Raw genomic sequence first — 21,413 nt, 5'->3', positions numbered from 1 at the left:
AGGCAGGATTCTATAAACTACCACTATTTTATAAGCGGATATGTGCGCAGATACCAAAAATATCCCTTTTTATGGTCGCATTAATGGCTTCGAGGGACTTACCAAAGAAGAACAAGACCTGCAGTAAGAATTCCAGCTCCTCCACTCGTGACTCTTTCCTTCCTAGCACCGACTTTGAAGCCAGCAGTGATATTTCTTCTATGACAGTATAATTTAGGACCCGCATTACTATTTATTGGTTAAATGCAAAATAGTGGATTCATAAAGGGAAATGTATATCTACTTCCATTTCCAACGCTCAGGCAATTCTTCTTGTATCTCTCGCTCTCTAAATAATAGAATACTCGGCTTTTGTTCCGTGACCTCCTTTTTACACTTTTTTTTCTAATCTTCTTTCGCAGGGCTCGCTTGCGCTTGCACTTCTAAGCAGACTCCGGGATTGATTAATTTGTAACATCTGGATATCCCATTATAGAAGCAGGTGAGTTGTAAGAGCAAACAGAAGGTCAGAGAAAAAGCTTTGTTTAGAGGAATCATTCTGGGAAGATGATTTAATAAGAGCGAAATGGAGTCTTCAGAAGTCGAAATTACCACATACAAATGTGGAAGGAGCGTGGCGGGAGGAGATGACAAATAACAATATCGGGAGATGAACATTTCGTGTTTTTAGGTTCCTGGATAGCGGGGAAAGGAAATAACAAAGTTTCAAAAATTTTCAAAAATGTAAAAATTGTTCACAAATTTTACTTCCAATGTAGTGACGTTGGATCTTCTGTCTCAGGTTTTTGTAAAGGGCCAAGCTTCGAATTGTATAGACTCATAATATGGCACCTTCTCCATCACATGGTATATTAAGAGTCCCTGCCCACGTGGACAGTTTTGGTATGGAAACTTTGCTCTTTCCAAGACAGCACTGTGCTCGGAGACCTAAACCCACAATATGTATGAGGTCCCTTCTTCACTATGGGACAACTGTCTGATACGGTATTCAGGGAAGTAGTCCCATGTTGAGTAGAACTATGATACTCTGAGTCCAGGTGTCCGGACACAATGCAGTGTGGATTATATGGACTGCCCGTAAAACAGGTACCCTTAAGAGATTATCTCATAATCAACACTTAGGCCCCATGCACATGACCATTTGGGCTTCCACTATGGGGCCGAGCTTGTATTTGGATGACCCTCAGCGTGACATCTGAGTTCATTTCATGGTCCACTCACCTCTATGGGGGCTCCCAATACTTACCTTTCCGAAGACACAGAACAGGACCTACTCTATAATCATCCATGTCATTGCACCAAAATGGATCAGAAGCCTCCATAGATGTGAATGGACTCAGATGTTACTCTGAGGATGACAAACTGTGCCCTGCACCGAAAGCAAACATGGTCATGTGCATGGAGTCTTATGGCCTATCCAGAGGATGTGGGTTACGTATCGATAGTTGGATGTCCCACCGTTGGGATCCCTACCGATCAAACAAATGAGGTTCTCTTGGAACCTGTCTGAATGGTGTGGTGGTGGCACATGACTTGACTCAGCTTTTTTCCAACAATTCTATAGACAATGACTTTGACTACCATTCCAATGGGACCTTGGTTCTTGTCATCGTGGGGGTAGGTGATAAGCATTAATCATGGCACAGCCCCTTAAAGAAGCTACCATATTAGGGCAGCCCATGGAGTGCCAACAACTCTCTAATATGGGACCATAGAGGCTCGACTATGTTGCCTAATAACCAAACCTTTATCCCAAAAATGTCTACTAAAAATAAACTGATGTCCCAAAATATTTCCGCCAGATATCTTCTCTTCCCCTAGCGTTTACGGTTAGTTCACCACCCGCTCTATGGAGTTGGTGATACAAAGTTCTCAGCTACATAAAGAAACTTTAAAAAAAATGTTTTCTCCACTAGATTTTGTTTTGTATTTTGTCAAATCAAATTTGTCCTTTTCTTTTTTACATTCTCGACTGTTTTTGTAAATATGAAATTTTGTTATTTTTTCAAATATTTCTTAAAATTGCTTTCTGAAGACTCCGAAATCTTTAGCGGTAAGAATATAGCGAAGGCCTAACAACATTTCACCTGTTAGTTTTTGATGTGCGGATTATATCAGTAACTCACAAATCGCATTGTACCGGGTGGAAATCGTTCATGTTGTTTGCCGTAACGTAATAAGGACTTCATTACCCGAATTCATGGAAATGCTTCGTACTATTAGTTGCAGATTCCTGGCTCGTCCCGATATGTGTATATAGGTACAAAAAAATGAATCCCTAATAGGATTTTAAATTTTAATCTATTTTTTTGTGTACCATAAAATTTTACCAAAATTTTGTCAAAATTTAATCAGTAAATTAGATTTTTTTTCAATTTTTTTTAAATTTTTTTAAACTTTTTGAAATTTCCTATCCTGTGTCACGTATAGTTGGGACCTGTGGATCAGTTTCCCATCTTGGCCAGCACTTGCCCACTCATTCCATTCTTTAGAATATTTGGCCCGTTCCCATGGGGTCTATTATTATTTTTTGATATTATTTCAAATCTCGTCAAGATGAACAAACACAGACAATGATCCCTGAGGAAAAGTATGCAAATTAGCTGTCCTCCAGACGAAGAAGTAATTTGCATCCTATATTTTATGTGTATTTTTTTTTTTACATTTTTAATATTTTTTTTGTTTTTTTTTCCAAAAACACCAATTACAAAGTCTAAAAATAAATCTATGAAAAAAAAAATGCCCATAGCGCTTTACTTTCAATTTCATTCCTAGATTAAAATGAAGTATTACAAAACAATTACGTCAAGATCAAATGGCCTCGACTAGGGAATCGGGAGGGGGTCCTGTTGTATAAATTTGCCACCAGCTAAATCTACAAAAGACTTTAAGTGCTGAGTTGTTAAAAAACGTTATTGTGGATTTATATGCGCGGTTAATGAGAGACGCTCCGCATCCGAGATATGGAGGAATATGATTACATTGCCGTTTATAGGCATATGGATCAAATATATCCTGTACTAACTGCTCAGTAGAGATTTACGGCAGGAACGTCTTCGCCTTTGTTTCGATATTGTTATTGTTCGGTATAATCTGCAGTGATATCCCTGTTGTCAAAAACTCTGTAACCTCCATCCAACGCTCATGGGCCAATTATAGGTTAGATGGGTCCACCAAGCCCCATTGGTTTCACTGGGATATTTGGGATTGGGCTCACTGTTGTCAAAAACTCCGTAACCTCCACCCAACGCTCATGGGCCAATTATAGGTTAGATGGGTCCACCAGGCCCCATTGGGATCATTGAGATCTTTGGGATTGGGCTCACTGTTGTCAAAAACTCTGTAACCTCCACCCAACTCTCATGGGCCAATTATAGGTTAGATGGGTCCACCAGGCCCCATTGGGATCATTGAGATCTTTGGGATTGGGCTCACTGTTGTCAAAAACTCTGTAACCTCTACCCAATGCTCATGGACCAATTATAGGTTAGATGGGTCCACCAGGCCCCATTGGGATCATTGGGATCTTTGGGATTGGGTTCACTTAGGGGTGGTGGCCAAATGTATTGAGACTTGTTTCGTGAACATTCTTGAGCTTCACTGGGGAAATTTGCGTCAGAGTATAATAATCGAAGGTCAGGGAAAGTACCCCAAAATCACTCATCTCTAGAGATGGACAAGTTTTTTGGGTCGAACAGGTTCTGTACAAACCACACCTTAAATTGGCGTAAAACATGACATCACGACACGTCAAGGCATGCTCATGTGACCACTGGTGGCCCAATCATAGGCCTCAGGGATGGACATGATGTTACCAGCAGCAAAAGAGGCAAAGGAAGGTTCCAGCACAGACCCCGCCAATCAGATATTGATGACCTATCCTGAAACCACCTGGGGGTTGGAAACCCCCTTTAGGCTGGGGCCCCACGTTGCAGAAAGGCAGATTTTGTCACGTTTTTTTGAGCCACAGATAGGACTAGATTGAGCAGAAGTTACAAGTATAAGAGCCTTCTATATATTTCCAATTCCATTTGTAGCCATTCTTGGCTTTGGCTCAAAAAAACGCAACAAAAAAAGCTGCGTTTCCGCAACGTGGGGCCCTAGCCTTAAAATACATATAGCAAAGTATTCCCAAACTTTCACCAGGCTCACCAATATTACATAAATTCCCTTTTTTTTATTTTCTGTCCAGAAACAGCGCCACTTGTGTCCATGGGTGTATTTGGAATTCATTTATTTTAATGGGGATGAGCTGTAATACCATTTGCAACCCATGGATAAGAGTGGCGCTGTGGCGTAAAAAAAAATTCTGACCCATCTTTGACTTTGTGAACAATCCCTTTAATTTGTTAGTAAATGAAGTTGTCCATTAGGGATGGGGAGGTTGTCAGGCTGCGCATTAGTCTTCCAGGCTGTTGGTTGAGCTTACAGACATCTCCTTCTTATTTTGCAGCTACTTCCCCTTTCATCACATTCTGTCATTTTCTTTGGGAAATGAAAAGTGCTGTTTCTCCCTGTGTTACCTTCCCTCTGAAAGGCATCGCAGCGGGGAGCCGCACGTCCCCGCACATATTATTCTCTCTGTGCAGATGGGGAATGTTTCAGCATCTCAAATTGATATTTTCGGAGGCCCTTCAATCCGACATCTTTTTGTTCTGGTTAAGCCCTGGATATGGCAAATAGAATAGCCCCTTATCTAATGGACTGCCCCAGTGAGGAGGAGGAGAGGGAGGAGGAGAGGGAGGAGGCGCCCCGCTGTAATTTACTTCTAGACATTTGTAACTATTAGTAGATTTTTTTTTAATGTGTCATTTATTTACTTTTGTGCATTTTGACATAAAAATTAATTACCGGTAACTAAATGACAATAAATTACAGTAAGTGACATTTTTAGCGCCTATAAATTTCTATCATCTATCTTCTATCTATCTATCTATCTATCTATCTATCTATCTATCTATTATCTATCTATCATCTATCTATCTATCTATTATCTATCTATCTATCTATCTATCTATCTATCTATCAATCATCTATCTATCTATCTATCATCTATCTATCTATCTATCTATCTATCTATCTATCCATCCATCCATCCATCTATCTATCATCTATCTATCTATCTATCTATCTATCTATCTATCTATCTATCTATCATCTATCTATCTATCTATCTATCTATCTATCTATCTATCATCTATCTATCTATCTATCTATCTATCTATCTATCATCTATCTATCTATCTATCTATCTATCTATCTATCCATCCATCCATCTATCTATCTATCATCTATCTATCTATCTATCTATCTATCTATCTATCTATCATCTATCTATCTATCTATCTATCTATCTATCTATCTATCTATCATCTATCTATCTATCTATCTATCTATCTATCTATTATCTATCTATCTATCTATCTATCTATCTATCTATCTATCATCTATCTATCTATCTATTATCTATCTATCTATCTATCTATCTATCTATCAATCATCTATCTATCATCTATCTATCTATCTATCCATCCATCTATCTATCTATCTATCTATCTATCTATCTATCATCTATCTATCTATCTATCTATCTATCTATCTATCTATCATCTATCTATCTATCATCTATCTATCTATCTATCTATCTATCCATCCATCTATCTATCTATTATCTATCTATTATCTATCTATCTATCTATCTATCTATCTATCTATCATCTATCTATCTATTTATCTATCATCTATCTATCTATCTATCTATCTATCTATCTATCTAGCTATACATCCATCCATCTATCTATCCATCCATCCATCTATCATCTATCTATCCAGGGGCGTAACTACCGTGGTAGCAGCAGTAGCAGCTGCCACAGGGCCCGGGCCATTAGGGGGCCCGGTGACAGCCGCTACTGCTGCGTTTTTTTTTTTTTTTTTTTTAAGTCCGTTACGGGCCCTATTCACTTGCCGATCCTGGCGGGGCCGGGATCGGCAAGTGACACTGCGGGCCCCACAGAGGCTATCATTATACTCGGGGGTCTTTGCAGACCCCCGAGTATAATGATCGGCGGACCGGAGAGGTAAGGTAACATAAAAAACAGTGTTACTTACCTCTCCGCGATCCTGCCAGGCCTCCGTCATTCGTGTCTGACGTCACATGACCCAGGCCAGCTTCCCGGGTCATGTGACGTCTGACGTCATTAAAGCTGGACCAGAGCGGCAGCCGACAGGAACAGGTAAGCAACTATCTCTGTTCTTTTAATGGTTTTAATCCCCCGGGTCTCCGATTATTATACTCTGGGTATAATAAATGTTTATAGGTGTCCACAGTGGGACATATGGGGACACTATAGGGGTTAATACTGTGTGTGCAGGGGACACTATAGGGGTTAATACTGTGTGCAGGGGACACTATGGGGGTTAATACTGTGTGTGCATTGGACACTATAGGGGTTAATAATACTGTGTGCAGGGGACACTATAGGGGTTAATACTGTGTGTGCATTGGACACTATAGGGGTTAATAATACTGTGTGTGCATTGGACACTATAGGGGTTAATACTGTGTGTGCAGGGGACACTATAGGGGTTAATACTGTGTGTGCAGGGGACACTATTGGGGATAATACTGTGTGCAGAGGCCACTAATGGACATAATACTGTGTGCAGGGCTTACTAAGGGACATAATAGAGTGCGGAGGAGGGGGTCAGTCAAGGTCTTCGGCATCGGTTTGGGGAGGGCTGGGCCCCATGTCAAAAGTTCGCCACGGGGCCCCGCCATTCCTAGTTACGCCACTGCTTCTATTAATATGAGGCACATGGAGTTACTAAATTGTAATGCACAGGACCAGATTTTTTTTTATCCACAATTTGTCCTGATATAGCGGTCAGCGGTGACAGTATTTAGTCCTGTAGGGGCCACTAAGGGACATAATACTGTGTGCAGGGGGCCACTATTGGGTATAATACTGTGTGCAGGGGCCACTGAGGGACATAATACTGTGTACAGGGGCCACTAAGGGACATAATACTGTGTGCAGGGGCCACTATGGGACATAATACTGTGTGCAGGGGCCACTATGGGACATAATAGAGCGCGCAGGAATGCGTAGGAGGGACTCGGTCGAGATCTTCGGTGTCGGGGGGGGCCCCATGTCAAAAGTTCGCCACGGGGCCCCGCCATTCCTAGTTACGCCACTGTATCTATCTATCTATCATCTATCTATCTATCTATCTATCTATCTATCTATCTATCTATCTATTTATCCATCCATCCATCTATCTATCATCTATCTATCTATCTATCTATCTATCTATCTATCTATCTATCTATCATCTATCTATCATCTATCTATCTATCTATCTATCTATCTATCTATCTATCTATCTATCATCTATCTATCTATCTATCTATCTATCATCTATCTATCATCTATCTATCTATCTATCTATCTATCTATCTATCATCTATCTATCTATCTATCTATCTATCTATCTATCATCTATCCATCTATCATCTATCTATCTATCTATCTATCTATCTATCTATCCATCCATCCATCCATCCATCTATCATCTATCTATCTATCTATCTATCTATCTATCTATCTATCTATCTATTTATCTCCTATCTATTATCTATCTATCTATCTATCTATCTATCTATCTATCTATCTATCTCCTATCTATCTATCTATCTATCTATCTATCTAGTATTTTTTGTTGTAATCCTTCACCCTTCCACAGTAAATTCCCTCTAATCCATCATCTAATAATCCTGGGATTCTCGTATTCCCGCATTTATTCCAGAAACTGCAAATTATCTTGGCAGCGAATCACTTGAGAGAATCATCCCCATATGCTCCTGCACTACTCATCTGATGACAAATATTGTTCTCCGACATCCAATAATCCACCACTTCAATAATCCGGCATCGTAAAATCCCATTGTTGGCCGATTAAAGGGATTCTATTAAGTAACGCTCTCTTATTAACCCTTGCAGCGTCCATTGCCAGCCTGGGCAGTGCGGTGGTCTGGGCCTACATCCCCTGTTCTAGGATTGCAGGGGACAGAGGCTTGTAATGCAGTTTTGGATGGAGGACGAGTGACGCGGCTTCTGCCCTGTCCTCTGCATTGTGTAAAATCCAGCGGGTAGGATATAGCGTGTACAGCACCCAGTTTGGAGGGGGGGTTGGCGAGGATTGTGCTGGGTGCCAGGTGGGATTGCCAACAAGCCACTCTGCCTTGGCCAGGGTATTTAGATATAGGAAACTTTGAAGGAAAACCAACGCATAGCGGGTGCTTTACATAACAAATATTCTGCTATTATAGCCCCAGGATACGGCCGACTTCTCCCGCACAAGCTGCAGGCAGGGATCTACATATGTGACTTGAATGCAATTCATATGAGGTTATTAGAAATATTTTACATTTCCTTTAACTTCTATAGCGTTCTGTTGGCGAGCCAGGCAGACGTGCCAGTCATTTCATTGTATTTGATGATATCATAACAAAGGGAGATTGAATCACTAGAAAATAACCCACATTGTAATGTTAAGCATATTTTTTGAGAATTTTTGATAATTAAAAAAAAATTAATGTCAATATTATAATATATTATCTTTATATTATATTATATTTATATTTATTTATATTTATATTATATTATTATAATATATTATCTATATATTTATTTATTTTTTATTTATTTAATTTTTTAGTACTATATTCTTAGATAATTCTTACTCTGACCACTACGCCTAATAATAGACAGATACTTGCCAATTTCTATATATTTATATATTTTATTTATTTAATTTTTTAGTACTATATTCTTAGATAATTCTCACTCTGACCACTACGCCTAATAATAGACAGATACTTGCCAATTTCATAAAGGCTTTCTTTGTAGCAGCCTCTTCATTTAGATCACAAACAGGATTACAATGGAACATAACACCTCCATAAATGACATAATTACGTCACTACTGACAATAGATGATGTCACGGCTTAACTCCTCCCCCTCCCTACTCTGAGCATGTCTAAAAAACTCTCCCATTGAACTCAGCTCCAGTCTATTGCTGCCTATGGACTTGACAATGCCAGAAACCACATCACTAAACGCTGTTAACAGAGAAAAGAAGAAGCTCCATCAAGATGGCCGCCGCCAGAAAATAGAATTTAAAAAAAAATCTAAAATCAGAAATATAAAAGGTTCTAAAAAGTTATAGATTTCACTGATTTTAATAAATAAATTTTAAAAAATTGACTACAAATTCCCTTGAAGATCCTGAACCCGTCTACAATATTCTGGGATTACTGTGGTTTGATATCAAATGGATAACTGGATAGTTATAGAAAATTTATCCCTAAGGCTGGGGTTACATGGAGGAAGGAGACAATGGGAAAGAAGAAATTGTGAAAAAGTTGCGACACCATTGGATTTTTCTCAAAAAATTACCCTTGGTCATATTTCCCATAGATCACTGCAGCTTCAGTAATTTACTGGGATCTGTTGGGGGAACAGATACATATTAGCCATCTGGTCCCGCTGACATTGGTTGGTTTGGTCAACATTCATCTAATGTTAATGGCCACCATAAGGGAAGAGAACCTCAAGGAAGCTCCTTGACTTGCCCCTGAATACTCGGTGATCTCTTGGCCCAGAATGATTAAGGACACAAGTGAAATTCCTCTGATGTAACTTTCTGTAACTTCACATGTCGTTCATAAAGGGACAGATCCATGAAAGAAGATATCACATCTCAGGAGGCTTTGCCATTCTTGAAATATTTGGCAGCTCCGACATGGTACACTTGAATATTACATCATCTGAGATTCCTCATGGGACCGTACAGAGTGCTACAAGGAATAAAATGTAATAATCGTGGGCTCCATGCTTCCAAAGTAGGTGCAACATCAATAGTATTCATAGCTTCCTGTAATCCCCCAACCCCCGTTGCAGATCCATAGGATGGAGCATTGACATGTCCACTCTTGATGGTTGTACGGTTGTCTTCACACGCGTTGACCATACATAATTTTCTATAGAAACCTGGGAATTACTTCTCCATTAGATTGAAAGGATTTATTCCCATGTAAATCATAGAGGGCAGGACCTTCTTAGAATAAATGGTTAATAATGTGGTTACTTCTCTCCGAGATTCTTGCACCGTAATGTAGTTCAGTGTCAGGAAATCAATAAGTAGTAATAAATTGTAGAGATACGGCTCCAATTACATCCAATTCCTCGTTAGTACATTAAATCATCAAGGGCTATGGTGCGACTGGATGTCCATACAGAGCAGTAACATCAGCTCGGAAATAATCAGGATCTCCATGTGACATTAATGTGTAAAGTCGCAACGTAATTTACTTCTATTTGCATAATGAAGCTGGACTTGGCCTTCTGACTGCCCTGAATTCCCGGCCTGTGCGAAAATTGGAAAACTAGGAAATCAAATCCAATATTATTAAAGGCTATAGACACATTTGCACGTATTGTTATTGTTTCTTTGCTTCCTAAAAATCCTCTTTAAAATCCTATCATTTTACTGCTGTAGAGTCTGTGTTACTCCTTCACATAGTTGGCTGTGCTGTTGCTGTTGATGTAGATCAGTGCACTGCTCCTGGCTGTGTTCACACATTCTAATCCCCCCTTCCTTCTCTTGAAGATAGCATCAGGGGGAATGTCACCGTTTAGATAAGGGGGAATGCATCCGAGTCTTCAGGAAGTGCAGCTCATACACTGTATGGTATCAGAATATAGATAGGGATATGAGTTATTTGGAAAGTTGTAACATTGGGAAATCTAATCTAACATTATTACATCTATCTCTACTCTTCCTCCTTCATTCTCTTGGTGTTGTGGATGCATCTAAGTCTTCAGGGAGGGCAGCTCACACACTGTATGGTAGCAGAGTATAGATATGGATATGAGTTCCTGGCTAATGGGAAAAATCTAAAATTAATAAATCTAATCTAATGTTAGTAAAGGCTATAGACACATTTGCACAGATTTTTGTTGTTGTTGTTTATTTGTTTACTAAAATGAAGCAAAAAGTCTTCATTAAAAATCCTATCATTTTACTGCTGTAGAGTCTGTGTTACTCCTTTACATAGCTGGCTGTGCCACTGCTCTTGATGTAGATCAGTACACTGCTCCTGGATGTGTCGATTTCTTCTAATCTCTCCCTTCCTTCTAAGATAGCATCAGGGAGAATGTCAGAGTTTAGAAAAGGGGGAATGTATCCAAGTCTTCACACACTGTATGGTATGGGAGTATAGATTGGGATTTGAGTTACTGGAAAAGTTGTAACATCGGGAAATCTAATCTAACATTACTAAAGGCTATAGACAGATTTGTATTGTTTATTTGCTTCCTATATTAAGCAAAAAGTCTTCCTTTAAAAAAAAATCATATGATTTTACTGCTCTAGAGTCTGTGTCACTCCTTCACATAATGGGTCGTGTGGCTATTCTCGATGTAGATCTGATAGCACACTACTCCTAGTTGTATCAGGTGCCTCTATTCTTCTCCCTACCTTCTCTTGTTGGGGATATAATCAGGGGCCAGATTAGAGTATAGAAAAGGTGGATAACATCCGAGTCATCAGGGAGGGCAGATCACACACTGTATTGTATCCAGATATAGATAGGGATAACAGCATACTTTCTACATGGGGATGGATCACACAGACTGTGTACCAGTGTAGAGAGAAAGGAGAGCAACCTGAAAGATAGAACAACTCTTGTAACTCAAGGCAACTGCTGATGTATTAATAATCTGTGGATAAAACCAATAAAACTTGACCCTAATAGAAAATAACTTCAAATCTGATGTGAGAAGTTGTCTGCCACTGGACCCTTGGAGTCCAAAGCTGGGTCCATTAGAACTGGTGGGCCAGCCTGACCTTGATGTTAACCAAGCTGTTCTGTTTGCTCGAGTTGCACCTTAGAAGTCTAATGGAACGGTCGACTGAACCATGACTAACCCTCCACGAGGTTCAAGTCATGTACACCCCTATTATTCTAGACACTAATGAGGTAATATACAGTCCGTGGCCTTATAACAAGGTGACAATCACAGTAATGTTTAGTGACTTCCTTTGGTCACAGGTTTTAAGGCTTGTAACCTGCTGATAATGATCTCAGAGGATCATCAAGTAATGAGATTAAAATAACAAGATTCACCTCTAGAAAAACCTTGGATTTCTTCCTGCGGGTTTAAAAAAATAAGAGCAGTAATGAGGAGAAAAGTAGAATTGTCTGGAGAACGGCGGCATGGAAAGTGAAGACATCAAATATTTATGTAAAATATCGACATGCGGGAGAATAGGAATGTGATTATTGTTACTGTTTACTGGGTTAAAACCTTAATATTATGAAATAACAATAATGTAAATACAAGTTTTCTCGTCCTTCTTTGTTTATGTAACTACTTCCTCCTCTTCTTTTTTCTTTCTTCTTAATCTTCTTTCTGTTCTTCCTTCTTTTTTTCTTCGTTTGTTTCTTGTTCTTCTTCATCCGTCTTTCTTATTTGCTTCCACTCTTTCTTCCTCCATACCTTCCAACATTCCTTCAATAATCCCTTTTTTCTTCCACTCATCTTCCCATCCATCCAATCTCACTTCCTCCTTCTCTTCTTTCCTTCCATTCAATATTTTTTCCTCCATTCCTTTCTTTTTATTGACTTTCCTATTTCTTTCCTTTATGTCTTCCTTCCTTCCTCCCCCTTCCTTCCACTTCTTTCTGCCTTCCAACTTTCCTTCCTTCTTTCCTTATGTTATTTACTTCATTCCATCTTGTGGTCTATTGCTAATTTCTTCCCTTCTCTCTTACTCAATTTTCTTCCATCTTTCCTCACTTCTTCCCTCCTTTTCTCTGCCTTCCTTCCTCTCATCCATTGTTTGTTCCTTCTTTCCTCCCATTATTTTTTCTTTGCTTCTTTCCTCCCTTCCTTCCTTCCTTCCTTCCCTCCTTCTTTCCTTCATTCCTTTCTTATTCCTTCCTCCTTTCTTTCCTTCCTTCCTTCCATCGCTTCCATTTCTTCCTTCCTTCTTTCCTTCCTTTCTTCTTCCTCCCTCCCTTCCTCCTTTCCTTCCTTTCTTCTTCCTCTCTTCCTTCCTTTCTTTGTCCTCCTTCCATCACTTCTTTTTCCTTCCTCTCTGCATTAAATCTGTACCCGGACCCCTACCTTCCTTCCTTCCTTCCTTCCTTCCTTCTTTTCTTCCTTCCTTCCTTCCTCCTCCTTCCATCGCTTCCATTTCTTCCTTCCTCCTTTCCTTCCTTTCTTCTTTCTTTCTTTCTTTCTTTCTTTCTTTCTTTCTTTCTTTCTTTCTTTCTTTCTTTCTTTCTTCCTTCCTTCCTTCTTCTTTTCCTTCCTTTCTTCTTCCTTCCTTCCTTCCTTCCTTCTTCCTTTCCTTCCTTTCTTCTTCCTCTCTTCCTTCCTTCCTTCCTTCCTTCCTTCCTTCCTTCCTTCTTTCCTTCCTTTCTTCTTCCTTTCCTTCCTTCCTCCTCCTTCCATTGCTTCCATTTCTTCCTTCATTCCTCCTTTCCTTCCTTTCTTCTTACTCCCTTCCTTTCTTCTTTCCTTCCTTTCTTCTTCCTTCCTTCCTTCCTTCCTTCCTTCCTCCTTTCCTTCCTTTCTTCTTCCTCCCTTCCTTCCTTCCTTTCTTCCTTCCTTCCTTCCTTCCTTCCTTCCTTCCTTCCTTCCTTCCTTCCTCCTTTCCTTCCTTTCTTCTTCCACCCTTCCTTCCTTCCTTCCTTCCTTCCTTCCTTCCTCCTTTCCTTCCTTTCTTCTTCCACCCTTCCTTCCTTCCTTCCTTCCTTCCTCCTTTCCTTCCTTTCTTCTTCCACCCTTCCTTCCTTCCTTCCTTCCTTCCTTCCTTCCTTCCTTCCTTCCTTCCTTCCTTCCTTCCTTCCTTCCTTCCTTCCTTTCTTCTTCCTCCCTTCATTCTTCCTTTCTTTCCTTTCTTCTTCCTCTCTTCCTTCCTTCCTTTCTCCTCCTTCCATCACTTCCTTTTCCTTCCTCTCTCCACTAAATCTGTACCCGGACCCCTACCTCTTATATGCATGGAGGTGGAGTAGGTGAGCTATAGACCATCGCCTATTGTCAATGGTGGATCCTGTGTTATCTATATACTAGGCGTTAACTGCCATTGTAATCCTGCCTGTGATGCTAATAAGAAGTGATCTCTACAAAACAGGAAGTGCCAGTACATTATGAAGTTCAGTTGTCAAAGCGAAATCTGAACAATCTCAGGAGTTTTTGAAGGCATGGAAATTTTTAAAAAATTCTTGAAAAATATGTTTAATGTAAAATTCTAAATTTAATCAATTTTTCTTATAAATGTTTTTTAAAAAAAAGTCAAAATCAATCTAAAATAAAAATCATTTCTAAGGTCAGACATGATAACGCCGTAGCCGTACGAGCTGTATTGTGTATGTCGCATCCTCAGATACAGACGGTTTTTCAAGGTTAGCGGGCCCCGTCAGTGCACTTATCCTGTCTACAGCTATTGATGCACTTTGGGGAGAGACATTTACACCAGATTGATATTTGGAGAGCACATGACACGCACACGAGTTGTCGGCATCTGACAGAATCTCCCCAGAACGCTGCAGAAATGGAGGCCGCTCGGCAATGTTTGAGGAATCAGTGAAAATAAACATTTGGTCTGGCAGCTAATTAGAAATTAATGCCCCGTCTATTCCTAAAGCCTTCTATGTGAGGAGAGGATCTTGGCTTCAAAGGAAACGTTCAATTTGTTCTATGCATGGAAGGCGGCAGCGATGCCTGATTTAGTCTATTCCCTAAGTATAGTGCTGCTCTATAGAAATAGGAAAATTGTATTTTCAGCTCTGTTCACACTGCGTTTGCCGTTTATGAGCTTCAGGCTTGTATATTGAACATTTCAATAGGTCTGATTGATGTGACAAATGCCAAATAAGAGTCCACATGGGATATGTCAGGCTGGTTGGTATCAGGGCCAGCCTTACATTAAATGATGCCATGCGTATGTTATGCTGTTGTACCGTTATATAGTGTGTCAATAACCATACCACGTCTAAGTATCAGAGCCTTATAGTATGGTACCTAAATAAAAGGGCTATAGGTTACCCAAACTGAAATTCAGTTATGTGTATAACAATTCTGTTGTATTGTACTGTAAATAAGTAGTCACATAACACCGTCATATAGTGCTCAAATAATACTGTTATATAGTGCTCAAATAATACCATCATATAGTAGTCACATAATACCGTCATATAGTGCTCAAATAATATTATCATATAGTAGTCACATAACACTGTCATAGTGCTCAAATAATACCGTTATATAGTGCTCAAATAATACAGTTATACAGTAGTCACATAACACCATCATATAGTGCTCAAATAATACCGTTATATAGTGCTCAAATAATACCGTTATATAGTGCTCAAATAATACCATCATATAGTAGTCACATACCATCAAATATTGCTCACATAATACCATCATATAGTAGTCACATAACACCATCAACATGATGACGATGAGCTGTAAGCCTCGCCCTTCTGACAGTGGAGGGATATACTGTATCTAGCACCCCGGCGTATACACTGAATTCAGCGCACTTTCTGCTTTCTAGCGTTATATAATACCGCCTGTCTCTTTAACTATTTTTTCAGCCAGATTCATGGACCATCCATAATCACTTTTAAAGAACTTAAAGGGGCTATCCCGCTATAAACATGTAGCCTCTATCCTGTGGATCTGTGATCTTTGAGGGTCTGACCAGTAGGATCTTCAGCAATCTAATGATCAGATGCTAAGCAAGTGGGGACCCTTTACAAGAACTACTTTCTTCCCAGCAACAGCGCCACCCCTGGCTGTTTTTGGTATTGCACTCACTTGAATGAGGATGTCTATAACCAGAGAATAAGTGTTGCCTCCTCCTTTATACCACTACCGGCTAGATTTCCTAGACCGTCTATGGCCCACCTCCGAGACCTTTCATTGGGTGCGATCAATCATCCTGTCCTTGTAGACGTTGCCGATCCGTTCTCCTCCCAGCACAGCCAAATGTTAAAACAACTTATTTTAGGACAAACCGAGCACAAATCACGGTGTAATTCTGAGATATGATTAGCTCCTCGATCACAGAATTATATCCCGGTGTCTCGGTTTCCAAAGTCAATAATTGGTGTGTGTTTGATAGAACATCATGCCAGTCTCGGGAGTAGAGACCTCATTACTGAAAGTACGTGGGCCTGGTTTTTGGACGACAGTCAATTGCTTGTTCTATTCTTCACGTTAAGTCCTGGGCGGGTGGTGGCGGTAACGCTGCCTTTGCATTTTCGAGGCGCGTAAATGAGGCCTGTGCTTAATGACGACAGGGTCATAAAGCGTAGATTAGGTACACCTGTAATGCGTTTGCATTTAGAAAGCCTCATTAATTTGATTAATCTAGAATAAAAAAACTAAACAACCCGTTCAGTAAAACTCCCGCTATTGTATATCGCGTGTCGGCACCGGCCGGCCATGGCGTTTTACGGGAAAAGAGAAATGAGGCCACCAGGGTAATGTTTCACAACTGGGTGGTGGCGCTGAAACTTCTATACCAGGCTAACATGGTGTCCACGTGGTCCTATACTATGGACTTGTAGGTCTCCGATGTGCCACCATGTAGTCAGTTTTGTTGGAGTCTGCCTTGGCCTAATTTGCGCCAATTTTTGCAACTTTTAAAAAAGTTGCAATTGATAAATCAGGAGTTCAGACAACGGGACGGGCTAAACACGCCAGCCAAAGAGCTAGAAAAGGTTGAAAGTCCCTGCTCTGCAATTTTTTTTCTTGCCATTGCAGGGTTATTTCTATCGAGAGCATCTCCATGATAGAAGGAACCTGGAGAAGGACGCTATGGGCCCATAGACATCTATAGGTGTGGTATGTTGGGGTCATGTCAGGATAAGCGTTGTTTAGGAACAGAGGAGCAGATGGAACAGGCAAGATTGATCCATCTAATGACGGACATCAATGTTACCGAGGAACCTCATTGACTATAGTGGGATATGTTGGGTATCCAACATCTTCAGCACAGAACCTATCCTGACATGGAGCAGACCAACTACGATTGTTTAAGGGATGTTCCATGGTTCTTTTTTGATGACCATTTAGATACGTGATTGGTATGGGGCCATCACCAGCACCGAACCTCTTCTTGGCCCCTATCCATCTAGTACACATGGCTCTATACGTTTTGCAGTGGCGGCAATACTGTAGCTGCACCCACTTTGGAGCAGAGCGGTAATAGTATGGTTTGGCCATTATAATGTACCATCAAACAGTTGAACGATGTTGGAGCTATGGCTTGGGCTAGCTTAACAAAATATGGAAAATCCCAAAAATTTCATACACAAAAGATAAAAGTTTGCCCAACCGGCCAACTATGTGCATGTGGGTCTACCAAAAGAAGGATCGGGCATGTTGAATTTCAATGCTCAACCCTTATGTTCCAAACTTTTAGCTTACTCCCCTCTCCATATTGAGAAGACATGCATGCTTGGCTGAATTAAGCCATGTATGTGTAAGGGTGGTGGGGAATGGTCAGGAGTAGGGTTGAGCCGATCTTGACTTTTCAGGATCGATTTTGAAATCCGATTTCCGATAATTTTTCATTCAGACCCGATCTCGATCCCAATTCCGATCCCAATGCAGGTCAATGGGATTTTTTACTAATCGGAGATCGGATTTTTGAAAACAATCCTATTCATTATACAGCACGGAGTCTAACAATTGAACGCTTTAATTGTTAGAATCCACGCTGTGTAGCGAATCACTAAGTAGCCAGAGGAATTTTTTTTTATCCTCTGGCTACTTAGTTTCCCCTAGTGTCCACTTACCTGCAGAGATGGCTGGTCTGGTGTTCTCGTTCTTCTTCGCCTCTCTGCCCCCTGCCTCCCAGGTTAGGAGAGTGTGGGCGGGTACTGGGAGGGGAGACGTCACGTTTCCCCGCCCTGTACCCACCCACACTCTCCTAAGCCACAAGTACCACTTTCTTCCTAGCTCTTTAACACTAACCTGGTAGGCGGGGGCAGCGAGGCTAAGAAGAATGAGAACACCGGGCACCGGACCAGCCATCTCTGCAGGTAAGTAGCTACTAGAGATGTTAGCTAGTCTCCCATTAGAATGAATGGACGCTCCCGGCGCGCAGTGGGTTAAGGCTGTATGCCAGTTGCTTCCATTGATTGCTATGGAACCACAGCGGAGCCTTCACACTGAGTATACACTCCGCTCAGAATGAGCGGAGTGTATACTCAGTGTGAAGGCTAACATTGTTAGCTTTTCCCACAATGCTTGGCCAGTAGCATAGCATTGTGGGAAATAATCAACGATCTCGATCCCACCTAAAAAGATCGTGTTCAGAATTCCGATCGTGATCGTGAAATTTTCTCGATCGCCAATCGGAATCCGATCTTTTCCAAACACGATCACTCAACCCTAGTCAGGAGGAATAGTTAATGGCCATCCAAGTATTCATCCATCAGCTAGTCCTCTAGGCTAGACTACTGATCACCAACGTAAGAGTTACCAACTACAACCCTCAGCGTATGAAGGACTTGTTTACTTAAAGTTACTATGCTGACTATCTGCAGCCACCACTAGAGGGAGCTTAGGAGCCTACTCTAAAATTATTATACAGCTCCTCAGCTCCCTCTAGTGGTGGCTGCAGCATGTTAAAATGTTGTCTTTCCTGTTCATGTCCATGCAGGGGTGAAATGATGCTTCAACCACACTTATGACATGATAAGAAGTTATTCAGCAGAGAATTTTGGATCTAAAAACCGCTTCATGATAAAAATGGACAATCCCTTTAAGACTAGTTTAATATAAAAGAGCCCAATGGCTAAATAAGCTTGCTAATTACTTCCTTAAAATGTTTAGGTAGCGTCTTTTGCACTTGAGCACTAGTCCCTTAGCCTACGGCCCTCTGTCTTAGTGATGAATGAACCTACACAGGAAAACATAAGTAACGCTAAATTCCGGTGGGAATGAAGCAATGACCTCTAGTTGGCGGAGCCGGAGCCATAATTGCATCATTTCTGCATTGACTAAGTGATCTATTTTTAATTTGCGCGGTTACAATATCTCGACTCGGTATATCACGGTGTCACAGACGTATTAGAAAAGAGTGGGATGATCTATGCCGGTTTACCGTTCGGCGCAGTCGAGCACTTGTCCGCTTTGATTAAGTGTAACATATCCTTTACCCAGAGACGTCGCGAAGATGAGACTTCTGTATTTTGACAACGGGATTCATAATACTCTCTGCCATCTTTTATCTTCCAGATTCCAGAAACAGATCAAAACCCAATATCTAAGCTCGAGGAAGCGTCATTGAGTTTTATGATTAAATCTAATCCTGATAGATTAACGGGAACAAATGCTTGTGGTCAGAAGTATTAAGTGGAATTCGTTTCATTATGCAGCGTCTAAGGAGCCGCTTCCTTATCGATGGCTGCTGCAGACTAAGCCGCGCCATTATAGTCACCTTGCGCGTGGCGTATGACTACTCATACATAAAGTAATGATTGTTTTCGGACTGAAATGATACGTTATTGAATAGAATCATTAGAGACGTGTCTAGATTCTTCCATGATTCTGCTGGTTGAAAATTGCATTCTCTGTTTTGTTCACCGCTGTCTCTTGTTCCCTTATAATATCAAAAACAATCATTTTAAGAGGACCTTTCACCTCCATGACCATCCCCAACTCTCTGCTCTACTGATTCCGACGCAGTTGGAATTTTTTCTCTAGCCCGCACCATTCCCAAGCAATCATTGTTGTTAGTTTCAACACAATTCGTTTCTCTGTTGGTAGGTGGGCGGGCCTTAATCTGTCTGCTTTGGGTCAGGGACCGCCCACTTACCAGTAGAGAGCAAACGTGTACTGAAACTAACAGAGGTGATTGCTCAGGAACGGTGTGAGCTAGAGAAAAAATTCCAACTGCGCCGGAATCAGTGGAGCAGCAACTATTGAAGGATGCAAAGAGGTGGAGGTGATATGGTTGTGAAAGGTTCTCCTTTAAATGGGTTTTGTTGTGTTACCAATATTGTACAGGTGTGTCTTTCCATATGTTCCCTCTTTTTTTGAGATGTTCAGATGTGTATGTCACTAGATAATTATCTTTTCAAAACAACATGATTCTTTGATACTCTATCACAAGAAGTCTTATATGTTTCCACCCAGTGATTGTATTGTGCATGTCGAGAATTTGGCTAGGCTGCTTTAGCACCACTACGTGATTGCTGAGGCCCAATCGAAGGTATAAGTGGTGACCCAGGTCCTACTGGCATCACAAGGGGAGAACCAAAGAAGGACTGGGAAAAGAAAATTGGTAGAGCCTCGGAAAAGGGAGGAAATAGTTGGTTTGTAGTGAACCTCAAAAATCTCTAGTTCATCCAAAATTTTTTGAAAATTTGTAACAAACCAGGTTTGATACAAACCGGTTTGCTCATCTCTAGTCATGAGCTTTTCAACAACTGATCAGCAGAGATCTGATACTGATGACTGATCCTAAGACCAGTCAACTTTGTATGTGTACAGCCAACTGTAGAGTGGAGAATATAAGCTTTTAAAACCTCAGACCACCAGGGATTCTATTAACTTGACTACCCTAGACCTCCAGGAGCTTTACCATTAAACCCTTTGGTTGCCCTAGACCACTAGGAGTTTTATCATTAATCCCTTGGTTGCCCTAGACCACCAGGAGCTTTACCTTTAATCCCTTGGTTGCCCTAGACCACCAGGAGCTTTACCATTAATCCCTTGATTGCCCTAGACCACCAGGAGCTTTACCATTAATCCCTTGGTTGCCCTAGACCACCAGGAGCTTTACCTTTAATCCATTGGTTGCCCTAGGCCACCAGGAGCTTTACCATTAATATCTTGGTAGCCCAGGTCTAGACCACCAGGAGCTTTACCATTAATCCCTTGATTGCCCTAGACCACCAGGAGCTTTACCATTAATCCCTTGGTTGCCCTAGACCACCAGGAGCTTTACCATTAATTCCTTGGTTGCCCTAGGCCACCAGGAGCTTTACCATTAATATCTTGGTAGCCCAGGCCTAGATCACCAGGAGCTTTACCATTAAGCTCTTGGTAGCCCTAGACCACCAGGAGCTTTACCATTAACCTCTTGGTTGTCTTAGACCTACAGAAACATTCTCATTAACCCTTTACTATTTGGCCCCTGAATAGCAGTAAGTCTGGGTACTTCAATGGAAGTTCAACCTCCCCACACTTATCTTCCAGGTCTCCATTATCTATAACGAGACCCTGTGGCAAGACTTTGGATATTCCCTCTGGGTTCTTCCACCTCTTGAGCTGACTGTGTGGGAAACATCTCATGTTATCGGCATTAACGTTAT

The 21,413-nt window shown here is 40.9% G+C and overlaps 1 protein-coding gene across 1 annotated transcript in view; it reads left to right on the top strand.

The window, feature by feature from the left end:
• The first annotated feature begins 409 nt into the window (after positions 1-409).
• TSPAN9 (tetraspanin 9) overlaps positions 410-21,413 on the top strand; it is a 197,850-nt gene continuing 176,846 nt past the window's right edge. Inside the window, exon 1 of the mRNA XM_075275092.1 lies at positions 410-481. The gene's annotated coding sequence lies outside the window, so the exon portion shown is untranslated. The remainder of the gene's footprint in view (positions 482-21,413) is intronic.

Source organism: Leptodactylus fuscus, chromosome 5 (assembly GCF_031893055.1).
Source record: "Leptodactylus fuscus isolate aLepFus1 chromosome 5, aLepFus1.hap2, whole genome shotgun sequence".
NCBI classification, from domain to species: Eukaryota; Metazoa; Chordata; class Amphibia; order Anura; family Leptodactylidae; genus Leptodactylus; species Leptodactylus fuscus.
The sequence above is the reverse complement of the archived record's forward strand: the minus strand, read 5'-3'. Positions and strand labels throughout refer to the sequence as shown.